This window comes from Entelurus aequoreus, linkage group LG04, assembly GCF_033978785.1.
Source record: "Entelurus aequoreus isolate RoL-2023_Sb linkage group LG04, RoL_Eaeq_v1.1, whole genome shotgun sequence".
Classification (NCBI taxonomy): domain Eukaryota; kingdom Metazoa; phylum Chordata; class Actinopteri; order Syngnathiformes; family Syngnathidae; genus Entelurus; species Entelurus aequoreus.
This window is the reverse complement of record NC_084734.1, coordinates 50,333,997-50,354,719: the sequence shown is the minus strand read 5'-3', so window position 1 is coordinate 50,354,719 and position 20,723 is coordinate 50,333,997. Positions and strand designations below refer to the sequence as shown.

At 40.9% G+C, this 20,723-nt stretch overlaps 1 long non-coding RNA gene across 1 annotated transcript; it reads left to right on the top strand.

The window, feature by feature from the left end:
- The first annotated feature begins 15,084 nt into the window (after positions 1-15,084).
- Positions 15,085-15,897, top strand: LOC133647881 (uncharacterized). Its single transcript, XR_009825795.1, has 4 exons — positions 15,085-15,340; positions 15,466-15,572; positions 15,665-15,737; positions 15,837-15,897. It is a non-coding gene; the product is annotated as an uncharacterized LOC133647881 (long non-coding RNA).
- Positions 15,898-20,723: the final 4,826 nt, after the last annotated feature.

The window sequence follows — 20,723 nt, the reverse complement described above, 5'->3', positions numbered from 1 at the left end:
ACGTCTGGTATCCGTTATCGGAAGGGGGGCTACTGCCAGGTTTGTCACTGACAGTTTAGTTATGTTTTGGTTTTTCATCTGTTTGTTTTTATTTCCTGTCAGCGCTCTTATTTTGGTTCAGTTTCCCGCTTGTCTCCCTGAGCGCTGTTTCCCCTCAGCTGCGGCTGATTGGCACCTGGCCACACCTGGTGTCAATCAGCTGGCTGCTATTTAGATCTGCCTTGCCCTCCAGTCAGTGCTGGAATATTGTTATTGTCGCTGTCGCTGTTTGCGGTAAGCTGTTCCTGTTTTCTGGTTCCTGATAGCTATTTGCAGTTTGCTGTCTCCTAGCTCCTTGTTTCTTGTTTTCCTGTTAGCTATATCCTGTTAGCTGTTAGCTGTTTCCAGTTTGCCTGTTCCTGGTTCCTGGTTTGTGTATTTCTTAATTTTCGACATTAAATCATGTTTTCCTGCACAAAGCCTGCCATCTCTGCATCTTGGGGTTCGTCACCAACACCTTGTGACACTAGAAGGACAACCATCTATGCAGAAATCCACTAATCAAGCCTGTATGGTAGAGTGGCCAGGCGGAAGCTATTTCTTAGTAAAAAGTTATCCAAAATCATACTTGCCAACCCTCCCGTTTTTAGCGGGAGAATCCCGGTATTCAGCGCCTCTCCCGACAACCTCCCGGCAGAGATTTTCTCCCGACAAACTCCCGGTATTCAGCCGGAGCTGGAGGCCACGCCCCCTCCAGCTCAATGCGGACCTGAGACTGAGTGGGGACAGCCTGTTCTCACGTCCGCATGGACTTCATTTATAAGTAAAGGTAAGACCATAATAACGTTTTTTTATTAAATGTGCTTTTTTGTGTGCTACAGTTTGTATGTGTAAAGTTAAAGTTGAGTTAAAGTACCAATGATTGTCACACACACTAGGTGTGGTGAAATGTGTCCTCTGCATTTGACCCATCCCCTTAATCACCCCCTAAGAGGTGAGGGGAGCAGTGGGCAGCAGTGGCGCCACGCCCGGGAATATTTTTTGGTGATTTAACCCCCAATTCCAACCCTTGATGCTGAGTGCCAAGCAGGGAAGAATGCTGGTATGAGCTTTTAAACATACATGGTAAATGGTAAATGGGTTGTACTTGTATAGCGCTTTTCTACCTTTTTTTTTTAAGGAACTCAAAGCGCTTTGACACTATTTCCACATTTACCCATTCACACACACACATTCACACACTGAGGGCGGGAGCTGCCATGCATGACGCTAACCAGGCCCATCAGGAGCAAGGGTGAAGTGTCTTGCTCAAGGACACAATGGACGTGACTTGGATGGTAGAAGGTGGGGATTGAACCAGTAACCCTCAGATTGCTGGCACGCTGACAAAGCTTAACCTATTGTTACTATAACAATCTACAAGGTTAATGTAGGTTGCTTCTCTTTTTTCCCCTCCATTTTTCTGCATTCTTTCGTATCTCATGTTATCATTACGTATATGTATTGTTGCATTTGAACAATTGCATTGTTGATAATAAAGGTAAAGTATTGGTATTGTTTATTATCAATAGCACTATTTCTATTGGTATTCATATTGCTCCATTTTTAGTGTAATAATGCTCATTGTCATTTCTGTATTTTTTTATTTTTATTTTCGCTAACTGCTTATTTGCTATTACTTTTACCATCATATTTGTACATGTCGTATTTGCTGATGTTGCTCTGTTGTTGTTGTTGTTGTTGTTGTGTTTGCTGTTGTTGTTTTTGTCTTTCTGTCTAATCCCCATCTTGTCCCCACAATTCCCCCCTCTGTCTTCCTTTTTCTCTCTTTCTATCCCCTCCTGCTCCGGCCGGGCTGCACCAAATGATAATATAAATACATTTAATAAAGTCAAAATACAAGTAAGGCAACAAGAGAAGTATCCTACACTTCTCTTTTGTAAAGTAAATCTGAACAGCCGATATGGGCATCTACATCTGCTATATGATTTGCCCGAGAAGCTGGGCAGGACATTAAAAAAAAATAAAAAAATAAAATAAAAATAAAAAATAAAAATAAAAAAGATTGCTGGCACGTCTACTCTCCCAACTTCGCCACGTCATCCCCCGTTAACTGCTGCCAATAAAATGGTGAATAAGATACTCTTTAGGGTTCATATGTTTGTAAATCTGACTGTGATGAAGTCAGTGCCTCACCAGCCATGAACCTCACCGCGCGTCACTGCACCTTGGGTGAGTAGACCTTACAGGTCCAAGAGACACAACACATGCAAAGCAGCATGGAGGTAGAAGGCTGGAAAGTCAAGCAAAGAAATGTTGCAGATCCTCTGGACAGGGCTTGCAAAAGAAGCCTCCTGATTAATGATTGCCAGCAGGTGAGTATCCAAATTACGAGCCGGGGTCAGGTGTGCAAGCCAAAAGTAATGTGGCTGAGAAACAGGAAGTAGAAGTAAAAATAAAAGGGCTGGTGAGGAGATGATGCGAAAATCAGGAAACTCAAAATAACGTACAACCTTGTCATGACAAGATGGCCGTCGTCGATCACCGATGGCGCCATTTTGAGAGCGAATTGAATGTAGCGTCTTCAGAGGTGTACCTCAATCACCAACATGCAGGGAAGGGAGACCAATGACAATGTTTTCACCGATTGCAGGTTGTTTTCTATATTTTTACTGTTATTGTAAGGACCAGGAGTTTAAATCTTGCATGAGAAATTAAAATGTTTCTTAATCTTCAATTGGGACAGTTCATCAACATAAATATAAGGTTTTCCAGTAGATTTATTTAAAGGTCTGTTGTTCTTCTCAAAGTCCAGAAACACACTCCTTATTCCACTGTTCCTGGTCCTTTCAGCACCATTCTCTTCTCTTTACTGCTCTTTCTTTTTTCACAAAATCTTTTGTCACTCCTTAATTAGCCCAAATCAGCTTCAGGTGTGTCCGCTTCTTGGCTGGGTTGAATGCTGGGAGCTGTAGTCCTTTATCTAGCGGGCATTTTGGAACGAGTTGCCCACTGTGAAAGGAATGTAGCGTCCCTCCATCGCACAGCCTTTGACAACACTATATATATATATATATATATATATATATATATATATATATATATATATATATATATATATATATATATATATATATATATATATATTTATATACAGTATATATATATATATATATACACACGACTGGTGACCGGTGCTATGGATGCCGAGTGGATATGGTTAATAATGTGAGAGTCCAGTCCATAGTGGGGCCAGTGGGGGACGCGTTATCTTTTTTATGTATTTATTTATTTTTATTTATTTATCTTAGTACCATGTTCTTATGTTTGTATGTGTCACTATGAATTTGCACTAAATGAGTTTGCTTGCAATTGTGTTGTACAATGTACAATGACAATAAAGATATATTCATTCATCCATTCATTCATTCATTTAATCTCCTTTCTAATGAGTTGAATTTTCTTAGTAAAGAATTTCATAAAGTCATCAGCCAAGAGAGAGGAGCTACTGAGGGGAGTCCCTTGTTGGGTTATCCTGCATTATCCTTTCCATCCTTACCCTTTCCATCCTTTGTAACTGAGCTACTGTGTGGAACCAATTCCCTTGTGGATCAATAAAGTTTGTCTAAGTCTAAGTCTGAGTCAGCAATGCTACTGTACTGAACAAATATATATATATATATATATATATATATATATATATATATATATATATATATATATATATATATATATATATATATATATATATATATATTGCCCTTTAGTGTATGTCACCCTAATTCTACGGTTTCAAGGTTGGCAAGTACAAACCCCGTTTCCATATGAGTTGGGAAATTGTGTTAGATGTAAATATAAACGGAATACAATGATTTGCAAATCATTTTCAACCCATATTCAGTTGAATATGCTACAAAGACAACATATTTGATGTTCAAACTGATAAACATTTTTTTTGTGCAAATAATCATTAACTTTAGAATTTGATGCCAGCAACACGTGACAAAGAAGTTGGGAAAGGTGGCAATAAATACTGATAAAGTTGAGGAATGCTCATCAAACACTTATTTGGAACATCGCACAGGTGAACAGGCAAAGTGGGAACAGGTGAGTGCCATGATTGGGTATAAAAGTAGATTCCATGAAATGCTCAGTCATTCACAAACAAGGATGGGGCAAATTGTTGAACAGTTTAAGAAAAACCTTTCTCAACCAGCTATTGCAAGGAACTTAGGGATTTCACCATCTACGGTCCGTAATATCATCAAAGGGTTCAGAGAATCTGGAGAAATCACTGCACGTAAGCAGCTAAGCCCGTGACCTTCGATCCCTCAGGCTGTACTGCATCAACAAGCCACATCAGTGTGTAAAGGATATTACCACATGGACTCAGGAACACTTCAGAAACCCACTGTCAGTAACTACAGTTGGTCGCTACATCTGTAAGTGCAAGTTAAAACTCTCCTATGCAAGGCGAAAACCGTTTATCAACAACACCCAGAAACACAGTCGGCTCCGCTGGGCTTGAGCTCATCTAGATGGACTGATACAAAGTGGAAAAGTGTTCTGTGGTCTGACGAGTCCACATTTCAAGTTGTTTTTGGAAACTGTGGACGTCGTGTCCTCCGGACCAAAGACGAAAATAACCATTCGGATTGTTATAGGCGCAAAGTTGAAAAGCCAGCATCTGTGATGGTATGGGGGTGTATTAGTGCCCAAGACATGGGTAACTTACACATCTGTGAAGGCGCCATTAATGCTGAAAGGTACATGCAGGTTTTGGAGCAACATATGTTGCCATCCAAGCAACGTTACCATGGACGCCCCTGCTTATTTCAGCAAGACAATACCAAGCCACGTGTTACATCAACGTGGCTTCATAGTAAAAGAGTGCGGGTACTAGACTGGCCTGCCTGTAGTCCAGACCTGTCTCCCATTGAAAATGTGTGGTGCATTATGAAGCCTAAAATACCACAACGGAGACCCCCGGACTGTTGAACAATTTAAGCTGTACATCAAGCAAGAATGGGAAATAATTTCACCTGAGAAGCTTAAAAAATGTGTCTCCTCAGTTCCCAAATAATTACTGAGTGTTGTTAAAAGGAAAGGCCATGTAACACAGTGGTGAACATGCCCTTTCCCAACTACTTTGGCACGTGTTGCAGCCATGAAATTCTAAGTTAATTATTATTTGCAAAAAAAAAATAAAGTTTATGAGTTTGAACATGAAATATCTTGTCTTTGTAGTGCATTCAATTGATTATGGGTTGAAAAGGATTTGCAAATCACTGTATTCCGTTTATATTTACATCTAACACAATTTCCCAAATCATATGAAAACGGGGTTCGTATGAGGAAGAAAGAGAGGAAATAAGTGTAAGAAAACAAGAGACGCTGTCAAAAGGTTGGGATCATTTTAAAGTAAAAATAGCAACAATGTGGTGCAATGTTTACATGGTCAGTGGGAGCTGGCATGTAACAACAGCACTGCACTGATGACACAGCACATAACAGGAAAGAACCCTGCATATTTGCACAGCAGCAAACCAGCAAAAACAAGGAAAATGTCTATGTTTGTAATTAACACCATCTTCTTATATTTTTGACTTGCAATACAGTGTGAATGTTTTATTCAAACACACAGGAGCATTCACAGTTTGTATAATGCTAACGCTGTCGTGAGGAGAATTAAACATAAGTTAACCAGCAGTAAATAACACAATTGAACACTTTTCACTCAGAGACTGCCATGCTGGTGACAAATAGTGAAATGGCATGGCTGTACAGAGTGTTTGCTATCTTTTTAATGTGCTCTTACATTATCTGTCTCATCTGCATTTTCTGCTTTTTTATTGAACATTCTGTAGAATTGCTAGCACTTTTACATACCACATTTACATACCAATGGTGACAAGCTGGCCTGGACTAATCCATCCATGTGGCTGCCCTTCGGGAGTTGGAGGTTGGAAAGCCAAATAGCTGCTTTTTGGGGGTTCTATTGTTAACACTAGAATTACCCGTGCAATTTCTAGAAGGCAGCCGGCAATTAGTACACCACATAGAAATGTGGTGGACCACACAAATGCTCGAATTTGGGTATGCTTGAATAGAGGGAAACTTCAGAAATCTACTGAGAGTTCTCGTCTTGTTATAAATATTAGCTGTAAAATATTATTATTACAGTAGCTGTAAATATATCTGATCTGATTATAAATTATATTTCTTATGTAGTCCATATTCAAGTTCCCTTTTTAGTTGACCTATTTTACTTGATAGCGCTTTTGTTTTCTTTAAAATGTTCTTGTAAAATGTAATTATTTTTCTTAAAATATTCCTACGGTAAATAATTGTTGCACAATGACAACTTTTTTCACACATTACAAACAAAAAAACGACTCTTCTTCTACAATATTTTCACAATATTTTTTCACAATACTTTGATCATGTCAAATGGCATAAAATTATCTTGTAAAATGTAAACTTTTTTTCTCAAAATATTACTACAGTGCATACCGTATTTTTCACACGATAAGGCACAATTAAAATCCTTTAATTTTCTCAAAAATCGACAGTGCGCCTTATAACCCGGTGCTCCTAATGTATCATGTTGGTTGTGCTTACCGACCTCGAAGCTATTTTATTTGGTACATGGTGTGAAGATAAGTGTGACAAGTAGATAGCAGTCATACATAAGAGACACGTGATGACTGCAATATGACGCCAGTAAACAACACCAAAACTTTAAATGTCCCATTGAAAATATAAAGCATCGCACAATGTGCTCAAAAATCTGTCAAAATGTTTTAGTATGACTTTGGTAAGCTATGATGGATTGTCGGTGCTTTAACATACAAGTATTATTATGGTGTGCTTAAGGACCGCAAAATGGCACCTATTAGCAGACATTTTAACTGGCGTTTTGTTTTGCAATATTATGCTGTTATATACCCATATACGTATATGGTTGGGCATTACACCAATAATAATAAAGACACGGAAACGTTGGTTGCTCTGTAGCTTCACGTTTGCTACTGTCAAGGTCAACAACAACTCTGTATGATACAGGAAGTGACATCAAGAGCAGGAGGCATGACGGTAACTCAGCAGGGACAAAACGAGGACTGTTAATACACAACATCCCTCCCCTTTTACTTTTAAGGTTCCCTTAACAAAAATAAAATAAACAAAATCAAAGCCAACTTCAAAATACACGTCAGTCTCTTTTGTGAAATATAAACTGTTCAACAATAACTTTAAACAAATACAACACTTGCCTGAACTAGAGAATGAGGGTGGACTACCTCAACCCCAAACTGAACCCTGGGGATTATTCTGCCCCAATGACACGGGTCAGCGTCTAGACTACAATGACAGTCTATCTGGGGGTGGTCTTTCTCGTTGAGGGTAAACACGACCTCTAGGCACTTCGGTCACTGTAGATGGTGTGGGTTCTGGTCTGGGTGAAGTGAACCCTGAGGCAGGTACTCGTGCAGGTTCCGGTGTGCCAGGAGCAGATCCAGGTGTACTTCGAACAGCAGCCGTGACTGGGGTTTGAGGCTGCTCCAGGGAAGGACACAGCTCCGGAACAAAATATGTTGGCTGGCTTGAGTCATCATGAAACCCAGAAGTGTGCAGCAGTTGGTCGAGGTGTCTTCTTCAGATGCGATGGTCACTGGTTTCTACAGTATATGAGACAGGACCTGTTTTGGAAACAATGGTCACAGGCACCCACTTTATATCGTTGGTGTAGTTCCTAGCAAGAACCCGGTCTCCTACCATGAAGCTCCGCAATTTTGCATTTGCCCGTCTTTCCACTTGAGCCTTCTGTTGCTGGTGCACAACCTCTCTTGTCTTTAGAGGTTTCAGGAGATCTAGTCGAGTGCGGAGTTGTCTCTTGAACATCGCTGAGGCAGGGGACACCTTAGTGGTAGCATGAGGGGTGTTTCGATATGCCAACAAAAAAGCATTGAGGCGCCTGTTAAGGGTTTGCGTGCTTGGAGAGGACTTGAGAACTTTCTTCAGAGCCTGTACAAATCTTTCCGCAAGCCCATTTGTAGCCGCATGATAGGGCACGGACTTGATGTGCTGAAAACCATTCTCCTCCATGAACGCCTTAAATTCTTCTGACACCAGTTGTGGACCATTGTCGCTAACCAACTGCTGTGGCAGACCATTACGACTGAAAATGGATCTCAACTCTTCAATGGTTCTCTCTGACGAGGTGCTCTTCATGACAGCGACCTCAGGCCATTTGCTATGAGCGTCAATTACAACTAAGAACATGTGGTTCTCCAGTGGTCCAGCAAAATCAACATGGACTCTTTGCCATGGTTCCTCAGGCCAGTCCTCCGGATGCAAGGGAGCCAGCTGTGGGAGGTTTCTCAGTTTCTGGCAGGCAGAGCATGACTTGGCTTTTTCTTCTATAGCTGCATCCAGGCTTGGCCACCAGAAATAGCTGCGTGCCATTTCTTTCATTCGCACTACACCACAGTGCCCAGAGTGAAGCTCATCAAGCACTTTTTCTCTTAATGGTGGGGGAATAATGACACGATAGCCCCACAATAAGCATCCAGACTGGACTGAAAGCTCATTTCTCCTCATCAGATATGGCTTTAAGCTTTGGGTCATATCTCCTTTTCTGCCGCAAGCAATGATGTCCATAACTTCAGACAGGATTGGGTCATTGCGAGTGTGTCTCTTCACGTGAGCTGAGGTCACTGGGGTAGCAGCCGCTTCCTTGAAGTAGAATATCTCAGCCTGTTTCGGCTCAATGTGTGTGACCGGCAGTGGAAGTCTTGACAGCCCATCAGCATTTCCGTGCTGATCTGCCTTCCTATATTTAATGTCATACTGGTGGGCAGACAGTAAAAGAGTCCATCGTTGCATACGGCTGGCAGCAAGCGATGGAATGCCAGTATGGGAACCAAAAATGGAGGTGAGAGGCCGATGGTCAGTCAGTAGCGTGAATTTTCTGCCATAAAGGTACTGGTGAAATCTTTTCACCCCAAACACTATAGATAGTGCCTCACGCTCAATTTGGGCGTAATTGCTTTATGCTTTACTCAATGTCCTTGATGCAAAAGCGATGGGCCTTTCATCGCCCGATGGCATTATGTGTGACACTACTGCCCCCACACCATAAGGTGAGGCGTCACATGCCAGCTGAATTGGCAATGTGGGGTCAAAATGAGTTAGGACATCAGATTGTGACAGCGCTGTCTTCACTTCCTTGAAAGCTGTCTCACATTTATATGTCCACTTCCATTTCTTAGTTTTGTTCAGAAGTTCATGCAGACGCTTCAATGCATTTGCAAGGTTAGGCACACACTTTGCATAGTATGTTAGGAGGCCCAGGAACGACCTCAGCTGACTTACATTCTTCGGAGATGGAGCCTCTACAACAGCCTTCACCTTTGATGGTGCCTTGTGGAGTCCTGTGCTGTCGATTACATGCCCCAGGTATTCAACAGAAGGCCGGAAAAACTCACACTTATCCTTCCGAACTCTCTTCACCCTCCTTTTGGTTCCTTTTATGGAATCTGAATCTCTCTGCGATTAGCAGTGGCTTAGGAGAGTAGTGATCCCCCAATATTGTCACTATTTCCCTATAGGATTTGTCTCTTGGCTTGTCAGGCTGGAGTAGACTGCGCAATAGGGTGAATGTTTTACCTCCCATAACACTCAAAAATGTTGGCACCAAAACATCATCTTTAATTTTGTTAGCCAGTACAAAATACTCAAACCTCTCAGTGTATGAACTCCACTGTTCTGTGTCCTCCTCAAAAGGTCCAATATGTCCAATCAGTGCAGCCATGTTCAAAAAATGTCCCCAATATATTCCTCTGCTTCAGAAATTGGATGTATGTCAATGTCTTTTCTTCTCTTCTCCAAGTGTCCTTTACCACGGAAACGTGCCTTTCTCGTGCAATAGAGCTGTGCTCTGTAACATGCTGGTCATCCACTCTCCAGCAAGTAGACAGCACCCCCGCCTGTTTCCCGCGGTTGCTCGTTAATGTTCGTCAAAAAAAAAAAACGGACGGCCAAGGTAAACAATAAACACACAATGTGAGGACATCCCATCCTTGTCGCCAATTGTTATACACCCATATACTGTATATGGTTGGGCATTACACCAATAATAATAAGGACACGGAAACGTTGGTTGCTCTGTAGATTCACGTTTACTACTGTCAAGGTCAACAACAACTCTGTATGATACAGGAAGTGACATCAAGAGCAGGAGGCATGACGGTAACTCAGCAGGGACAAAACTAGGACTGTTAATACACAACATATGCAAAACCAAATTTTCTTACCTTCTGGTACCTGCTGATGTGTATTTGGGATCTGCATGAGTCTTGAAAATATGCGCGCATCCGCCTTTGTAGTCCGTGCTAACACCGTAGTCGATACGCTTTTTATTTGTCTCTATCTTCTTGTTTTGGGGCAATCATCCTCCGCTGTTGCCATTTCTAATACAAAGTAGTGTAAAGTTCTTACTTATATATGTCAGCAGACTTGCTGTGGAAGAGCTAAAAACTACCTGTCTAATGGGTTTACATAATTCACCCACGGAACTTTATTTATTAGAGGGTTCTGGTTGGACGTTTTTTCACGGGACACATTTCCGGCGTTGATGTTGTGGCGACTTGTCTAGGGTGTACCCCGCCTACCGCCCGATTGTAGCTGAGATAGGCTCCAGCACCCCCCGCGACCCCGAAGGGAATAAGCGGTAGAAAATGGATGTATGGATGGATGGATGTTGCATTATTGAGTCATGGATGAGGAGATGGTGCTGCGTTATTGATTTAAGTAAAGGCTGAGTGTCATTAAAACAATTAGCTTCATCTATTGACACTTGGGCAGCACGGTGGAATAAGGGTTAGTGCATATGCCTCACAATACGAAGGTCCTGAGTTCAATTCCGGGCTCAGGGCCTTTCTGTGTGGAATTTGCATGTTCCCTGTGACTGTGTGGGTTCCAGTGACGTGCAGTCACTGGAGGCAGGCCTCACGTGCCATCATGGAAAAAAAAAAAAAAATTAATTACATTGTTATATGTATCCAGTGATTATACTATAAAGTTATTTTCCATTTAACTTCACCAGTTTTAGATTATTTTTATTCAAAATCGCTGAATTTTCACATTTGCCATTCAAATACTGAGAAGAGACGTGCTGTGATCAGCAGCCAGTTGAGGCACAACACTCAGTTGTGCCTCAACATGGATTGCGGACTCGGCTAACTGCTGGCCTGCTGTGCAGTGAGACCGTATTGCTAAATGAACTATATTATACATTTCCATAGTTTAGTTAGCTGAGGTATATAATGTACAGTGTATTTTGTCAACAACTGTATGTGTGTCACCTATTTCTTGTGCTGAGCAATCATAAAACTGCTGCGAAGACGCACTGGCTGAGGCCCGCAGTAATCCCGCCTCCTTGTGCCGGTTAATGCACCCCCGCCGTAGAATGCACCCCCTGATGGGAGTGTTATATCAATTAAAGCCCACACTTAAACTTTCCACGTGCAAGATTGAATCTAATTAAAAAAGTTATTTAATAAGAAGCCAAAAAGTGCAAAAACAATAATGTTTGTGTTAGAGGAGTTGTGAATGACTGCAGGGCCACAACATTAGGTACACCTGCAGACTGCAGCACAGATTTTATATTTCATTCATTCACAACTCCTCCAACACGAACATTATTGTTTTTGCACTTTTTGGCTTCTTATTAAATAACTTTTTTTAATAGATTCAATCTTGCACGTGGAAAGTTTAAGTGTGGGCTTTAGTTGATACAACACTCCCGTCAGGGGGTGCATTCTACGGCGGGGGTGCATTAATCCAGCACAACAGCGGCGCATGGACTTCATTTCTAAGTAAAGGTAAGACCATAATAACATTTTTTCTATTAAATGTGTTTTTTTGTGTGCTACAGTTTGTATGTGTAAAGTTAAAGTTAAGTTAAAGTACCAATGATTGTCACACACACACTAGGTGTGGTGAAATTTGTCCTCTACATTTGACCCATCCCTTGGTCACCCCCTGGGAGGTGAGGGGAGCAGTGGGCAGCAGCGGCGCCACGCCCGGGAATAATTTTGGGTGATTTAACCCCCAATTCCAACCCTTGATGCTGAGTGCCAAGCAGGGAAGAATGCTGGTATGAGCTTTTAAACATAACCTGTTAACTGCTGCCAATCAAATGGTGAATAAGATACTCTTTAGGGTTCATATATGTAAATCTGACTGCGAAAGTCAGTGCCTCACCAGCCATGAACCTCACCGCACGTCACTGGTGGGTTCCCTCCGGGTACTCCGGCTTCTTCCCACCTCCAAAGACATGCACCTGTGGATAGGTTGATTGGCAACACTAAATTGGCCCTAGTGTGTGAATGTGAGTGTGAATGTTGTCTGTCTATCTGTGTTGGCCCTGTGATGAGGTGGCGACTTGTCCATGGTGTACCCCGCCTTCTGCCCGATTGCAGCTGAGATAGACTCTAGCACCCCCCGTGACCCCAAAAGGGACAAGCGGTAGAAAATGGATGGATGGATGGATGTTGACACTTCTTCCACTCCCGTCCTTGCACGCTACACCAGTACAACTACATGATGGGGAGAAGACGCTGTCGAAGGTGAGCCACGTAAATAAGACCGCCCACAAAACGGCGCATCCTTAAGCGACGGTCAGAAAGCGACTTGAAGATGAATTGTAAAACATAATCTATGCCAAATTCTGACCAAAGCATCACCATTACATGTTATGTAGACCACTAGCAAGTGTTTTACATTTAGAAAATATGACCCTGTGCGCCTTTTGTATTAAAAAAGACCCGAATAGACCCGCTCATCGGCAGTGCGCCTTAGATTCCACTGTGCCCTATTGTCCAGGAAAATATGGTAATTCTTTTATTTATTTATTTATTTTTTTTAATAATGTCCTGCCCAGCTTCTCGGGCAAATCATATAGCAGATGTAGATGCCCATATCGGCTGTTCAGATTTACTTTACAAAAGAGAAGTGTAGGATACTTCTCTTGTTGCCTTACTTAAAATATGGTAATTCTTGTACCGTGACATTTTTTTCCCTCACAATGTTGCTAACTTTTTCTTTAAAAAGGAAATTTTCATAAAACTGTATATTTACATAATTACAGACAAATAATTACATATTTATGTCTTGTAAATTATTGTATTTATTTTTCTATGAATATTCTGTAAACTATTTTCACACAATATTGCAACTTTTTTCTAAAAAAAAAACAAATAGAACCTTTTTTCCAAAATATATAGGAGGGATGCATATGACGACACATCTGTTTTTCTTCTTCGCGGCTTAATTCAAAGCTGTTCTTGGGTGTTTTAATCGTTCAAATAGAGAGATAGAAAAGAGTTTTCATAGAGTCCTGAAAGAAGTCGTTCATAAAGGTAATAAAGTCAGGGAAAAAACAAAAGAAGGAAATGGCTTTTACAATACCACTGTTATCATCTTGTGGAATACAATCGGACCATGCTCGGTTCTGCAGTGATCACTTTGTAAAATTTTTATTTTTGAACATTTAATTTGTTTGAGAAAATTTCTGTGATGCAATTGAGTTTATTCTCTACTATATTGGTAGTGTTTGAGTGCTTGTCTTGGACTGCTTTTGTATGTGTGCACACGCTCCTTGTGCGTACATGTTGACAAGACAGGCTGAGTGATCACTTTATTCACTTTATTTTTATTACATAAACTTTGTAATTGTGAAAAATATAGACACTTGTCAAACAAATGTGTTCTGCTATACCACTGATGGTAACAGTGGGGTTCTTGTTGTATTTTCTGCTTTGAAAAAAACGTAACTTTGAGGAAGTTACAAATGATGAATACGTTGATTAAATGGAACAGATGAAAGTTGAATGAGCGTATGTTTGGTACATGTCCTCTTTCTGCTTAGTAAGACTGATGGACGGACGTGAACTGTGCTGTGTTTAATCATTTATCCTGTCTACAGGAAGAGTATCTAAGCTGTTTATATGGTGCCAGCTGGTACCTGCAACTTTAATTAGATGTTTTTATTTTGTTTTGTTTTGGGTAAGATGTTTCTACAACAGGGACTGGGCTCCTTGGGGCGCAGCATAGTCAGACATGAAGCTCTCCGTGCAACCGCATGCCTCCTCTGGCTGGCCAAATCTGGTGGAAATCAAATTGGGCAATTGGATTTGCTGGAAAAGGTAATGAACCTTCTGCAGGTTCACATACAGAAACTTTGTTGCAACTGTCTCTGTTTAGTCAGGTTTGATGCCTTGGTGCAGTGCCAGAGCCGAGGACCACATTGAACAATACATTCTCTACTGTATGTATTTGTTTATTTAGAGTGGTTTAGACATTTTGAGGTGGGAAAAAGTAGCAGTAGTTTTGTTGACTTTGAAAGTGTCGGTCAGTACCCAGGTAACACCTAACGTTAACGTAACGTTCCCTTATGGTTCTCTTTTGGTTATTGCAAGATGAGAACGTTCTAAGAACGTTCTAAGAACGTTCTTAGAACATATCAAAAAATATAGTTTTTGATATGTTCTAAGAACGTTCTAAGAACGGTCTTAGAACATATTAAAAAATATGTTGTTTTTTTTTAATATGTTCTAAGAACGTTCTTAGAACGTTCTTAGAATGTTCTCATCTATATACCAAATATAATTTGCCTGCAATGGAAACAGCAACTGTTAGGCTTTTATAAATGTTTTTTTCGCAAATGTACTTTTTATACAGTATGTTGTAACGTTTCCCTAACTTTCTGCGAAAGTGTTGTGTTTTGTGAACAATCTGACGCCGGCTGAGTCAAGGCTGCACGCACAGTAGGTGGCGGTAATGCACACACAAGGTTGCTTGCCAATCGCCATAAAAATCAGAAGAAGAAGAAGAAGAAGGAGAAGAAGACTGCACGCATGCACAATTGAAGCTGCTCCGTGAGACAAAGAAGGACGAAGGCTAACTACTTCCAGAATCCCGATTTTAAAGCAATTTGGTGCGTCATCCATTTCTCACAAGTAAGTATAGAAAGAGTGAAGCGTTGTGTATAAATGAGCGCCGGCGCTAACGAGCATACATTTCTCGTGCAGGTTGGCTGTTATAAAGTTTCCAAACTGACCAAAGACCAACGAATGACTTCTGAAGAAGGGTGGATTTATTTGTAGTTTAGTTAAACAATAATTTGCCCCGTCAGTGATATGGTTTGAATGCTGCCTGAACGTTCCGAATTTGGCAGACACGGTGAGGACATTGCTGAGGAAAATTGCCACAAACAAAGTCCTGGAGCAGCTTGGCCTCCGTGGAAAGTCAGGAAAAGTGGCGTTTGAGGACTTGCCCCTTTACAGAATAATAAATAGTAAGTGTTAATCATAGGTTTGCATCTTTGAGCATATGTTGCATGTATGCTCACAAGGTCGATCTAGCTGTTATTATTACAGTATTTATTCTAAAGGGAATTCTAAATTGTGCTGGTGATTGCAGAGGCATGCAGGGGTGTTTACAAGCAGACGACCACAGCTGAAGTGGATTGTGAGCTTGGAGAGGTCCTGAAACTGGCCACTTTTCGAAAGGGAGGTTCAAAATTTGAGGTACGGAGAAGAGAAGATATCCCAATTTTGAATTCCATTTTATTGAAGTTCCACTGCATGTCTTTTGAATTTGCAATTATAACTACTTGCAGGAGAAGAGGAGGAATTAAGAGGGAGGACAAAAAAGGAAAAAGAAACAAGCAAAAGAACAGAGTGAGATGAGAGGTAAATGATAAAGTAATTATGCCAATGTTTTAATTCAATTCAATTAATCTACATTCAAGTGCTGTCTTTGTTGTATTTGTGATAATTATTTACTTCTAGGATTTGGGTTTCCCTGCTTGGGCGGCTGCCCCCGCGACCCGACCTCGGATAAGCAGAAGAAGATGGATGGATGGATGGATGGATTTACTTCCAGGAAGAGAACCAAGAAGGGGCAGGATACACTGACGCGCACGACCAAGACCACTGCATTCCATTCCATTTATAAATGATAAATGGGTTATTAGGGATGATACTCGAAACCGGTTTTCCCGGTTGTTCGATAAGAAAATAACCGAGTCCTCGGACTCGAATCCCTTTTTGAGAACCGGTACCCATTATCGAGACCACTATAGTAAAGAAAAGAGTTGGTTCTTTATTCGAATCCCTCGGAACGAATCCCGTCCCGACCAGAAATGCTCCGTGTGACATCACAATAAATCAGTCACGTAGCTCAGTCATTAGGCGCAGATAGCGAAAGCAGGAAAACAATGGACAGGAAAAAGCGCTCCAAGGTGTAATAAAGTTCAAAACAAAAGGTATAATCCAATGAATAACTTTACTGAGAGATTTGAGCAGGGTACAAACTCATGAAGAACACTTTTACGACCCACCGGAAACATAGCAACCAGGCTAGCAATGCACCTCCTTTACGGCAGCTGGCGCAACGTTCTTAAAGCAACCGCAGCACATACATATATATACAACACATCTCCCTTTTTTAACTTTTGTTTTTCACACTGTATATGTGTTTTCTGTCTAATTATAAATAATGCAGACGAGGCGTGTTGGCTGAGTTCTTGACGTTAACTTTCACGGGTGACGACATGCAACAACACTTTTCGGGGCTACCGCGCATGCTCGTCACTCCCGTTGCATGATGGGTAGTGTAGTTGTTATATTCCCTAGCTCATAACATCTTTCCCCCTATAAAGAAATAATGTTAACTCAATAAAGTGTATTTCTTTGTTTAGCTTTAACTTTTAATTTTTTAGCATTGTAAGCACATTTGCAAACAACTTTTCTCTTCATAGAATTTTCTTTCTTTCTTTAAAGTGCAAAAATGTCAAAGCATCATAAACAGTTATGTCAAATAGCAGCAGAATTGCACTTTTTGGAGAGCTGTATTATTTCCAGTTTTGTGCCCAAGGGACTGATTGTATTTAACACTATATTATTATTTATACACCTATAGTGATCACAGAGACAGGTTGTTTTTGTGTTACTGTATATATTTGTTTTTCTGAAAAATCCCACTTAATATACTTTGGGTAACAACAGTCAATGTTTATTTATCTTATTTTATTTTTTAGGGGGGTAACAGTCAATATTTATTTATTTATTAGATTAAATTGTTTTCTTATATAATAAAAGTGAGCTTTTGTTAAACCAAATATTGTGTGTTTTTTTCCATATACAACAACCTATCTGGACTCGATAAGAGAATCGATAAGGAATCGGTTCGATAAGAGGATTCGATAATAGACTCGAACTCGATAATTTCTTATCAAACATCATCCCTATGGGTTATATGTCAAAGCGCTTTGAGTACCTTGAAGGTAGAAAAGCGCTATACAAGTATATACTTGTATAGCGCTTTTCTACCTTTAAGGTACTCAAAGCGCAATTGACAGTATTTCCACATTCACCCATTCACACACACATTCACACACTGATGGAGGGAGCTGCCATGCAAGGCGCTACCAGCACCCATCAGGAGCAAGGGTGAAGTGTCTTGCCCAAGGACACAACGGGCGTGCCAAGGATGGAAGAAGGTGGGGATTGAACCCCAGTAACCATCAACCCTCCGAATGCTGGCACGGCCACTCTACCAACTTCGCCACGCCGTCCCCATTTTTGTATTATATCACTAATAAAGAATTATTTCTGTTGAAATCACTATCACAAATAAATAATTAATTCTGTTGAAATTTCTGTTTGAGTGTTATTCCTGACAATATAGCATAAAAACAGATGTAAATAGCATGTTCCTAAACAGTTCCCTAAACGTTCTAGCCAAACGTTCTTGGCTAACGTTCTGCTAACCAAGCAAGAACTCCACAACCAAACGTTCTTTGAACGTTATAAACGAACGTTCCCAGAACAATGCCACAACGTTCTCCTAACGTTCACATAACGTTCACATAATGTTCCCTTGTTACCTGGGATATACACTACTATCATCAAAATATTTTTATTTCTCTCTTAATAAACACAGTTGATTCAACTGGGCAAACAACTTACAAACCCCGTTTCCATATGAGTTTGGAAATTGTGTTAGATGTAAACGGAATACAATGATTTGCAAATCATTTTCAACCCATATTCAGTTGAATATGCTACAAAGACAACATATTTGATGTTCAAACTGATAAACATTTTTTTTTTTTCAAATAATCTTTAACTTTAGAATTTGATGCCAGCAACACGTGACAAAGAAGTTGGGAAAGGTGGCAACAGATACTGATAAAGTTGAGGAATGCTCATCAAACACTTATTTGGAACATCCCACAGGTGAACAGGCAAATTGGGAACAGGTGGGTGCCATGATTGGGTATAAAAGTAGATTCCATGAAATGCTCAGTCATTCACAAACAAAGATGGGGCGAGGGTCACCACTTTGTCAACAAATGCGTGAGCAAATTGTTGAACAGTTTAAGAAAAAACGTTCTCAACCAGCTATTGCAAGGAATTTAGGGATTTCACCATCTATGGTCCGTAATATCATCAAAGGGTTCAGAGAATCTGGAGAAATCACTGCACGTAAGCAGCTAAGCCCATGACCTTCGATCCCTCAGGCTGTACTGCATCAACAAGCCACATCAGTGTGTAAAGGATATCACCACATGGGCTCAGGAACACTTCAGAAACCCACTGTCAGTAACTACAGTTGGTCGTTACATCTGTAAGTGCAAGTTAAAACTCTCCTATGCAAGGCGAAAACCGTTTATCAACAACACCCACGCCGTCGGCTTTGCTGGGCCTGAGCTCATCTAAGCTAGACTGATACAAAGTGGAAAAGGGTTCTGTGGTCTGACGAGTGCACATTTCAAATTGTTTTTGGAAACTGTGGACATCGTGTCCTCCGGACCAAAGAGGAAAAGAACCATCCGGATTGTTATAGGCGCAAAGTTAAAAAGCCAGCATCTGTGATGGTATGGGGGTGTATTAGTGCCCAAGACATGGGTAACTTACACATCTGTGAAGGCGCCATTAATGCTGAAAGGTACATACAGGTTTTGGAGCAACATATGTTGCCATCCAAGCAACGTTACCATGGACGCCCCTGCTTTTTTCAGCAAGACAATGCCAAGCCACGTGTTACATCAACGTGGCTTCATAGTAAAAGAGTGCGGGTACTAGACTGGCCTGCCTGTAGTCCAGACCTGTCTCCCATTGAAAGTGTGTGGAGCAATATGAAGCCTAAAATACCACAACGGAGACCACCGGACTGTTGAACAACTTTAACTGTACATCAAACAAGAATGGGAAAGAATTCCACCTGAGAAGCTTAAAAAATATGTCTCCTCAGTTCCCAAACGTTTACAGAGTGTTGTTAAAAGGAAAGGCCATGTAACACAGTGGTGAACATGCCCTTTCCCAACTACTTTGGCACGTGTTGCAGCCATGAAATTCTAAGTTAATTATTATTTGCAAAAAATAAATAAAGTTTATGAGTTTGAACATCAAATATGTTGTCTTTGTAGTGCAATCAATTGAATATGGGTTGAAAGGGATTTGTAAATCATTGTATTCCGTTTATATTTATTTATTTGTATACTCTAGTCTTTAAATATACCCCTTTTTGTAGACCAGTTGATATTATCTGCTCTGCCCACCTCTCCTGCGTGGAGAGGTTATCAGGTGACCATTGATCAGCCTCAATGGATGTATCGCTAGCTGTTCAAAGTCGGGACCCAGGATGGACCACTCCTCTTTGTATCAGTTGGTGAGGTTTCTGCGCTGCTGACTTGCCTCCATTCAAGATGATCCCCTGCTGGTCTCCCAATGGACTGGACTTGCACATGAAGTCAGGACCTGGAATGACAACTCCTTATGCATCAGCCGGTGACGTCTCTGCGCCCAGACGTGTTGACATGCAAGAGGTTCCCTGCTGGCCCCACTATGGACTGCATGGACTCTCACATTATTAGCTGTATCCACTTGGCATCCATAGCACTGATCACCCATGGGGGGTCCCCACATCTGCGGTCCCTTCCGGGGTTTCTCCTTGTTCCCATTGGGTTGAGTTTTTTCTTGCCCTGATGTTGGATCTGAGCCGGGGATGTCGTTGTGGCTTGTGCAGCCCTTTGAGATGTTTGTGTTTAGGGTCTATATAAGTAAACTTAAATTGATTGATTGATTGATTTCAATCTCTGCATGACAATACCTTAACCTTCTCCATTTATTAATAAAGTGTAATATTTGGCCTGCTAAACATTCTGTAATTGAGGACTATCAACCAGAAAATGTTTTAAAAGATTATACAGAATATTTTAGCCAGCCATAAAATACCCCCCTATATTCCCCAATTGATGTATTAGCATTTATTTAGGTGGAAATGTCACAGATTACATCACAAAACATATTTGACAATCAAAATATGCTTGTAATGTAAGCCATTTTTAATTTTGATTGGTGTAGTTGGACTGGATGTGATGCGTAGCGCTTCTATTTTGAGGCCGGAAATGTGTGATTGGTGTGAGAAGAGGTGTCTTGACATTTTTTGATGACAGACCTGACTGTTGGCAATAAAAAAAAGTGCCTCTTGACTTCCTGCCTACTATCTTTCCTCTCTGCTGAGCTTTTATACCATCTTACTAAACGAGTTACAGTAACAATCTACATTTGATGTTATCAATGCAGAAAACTAATCTGAACACAGAAGCGAAGGAAGCTCCACTTCTCGGAATGCAAGCACTACAGCAGGCATTTGCTCCAGCGACGACG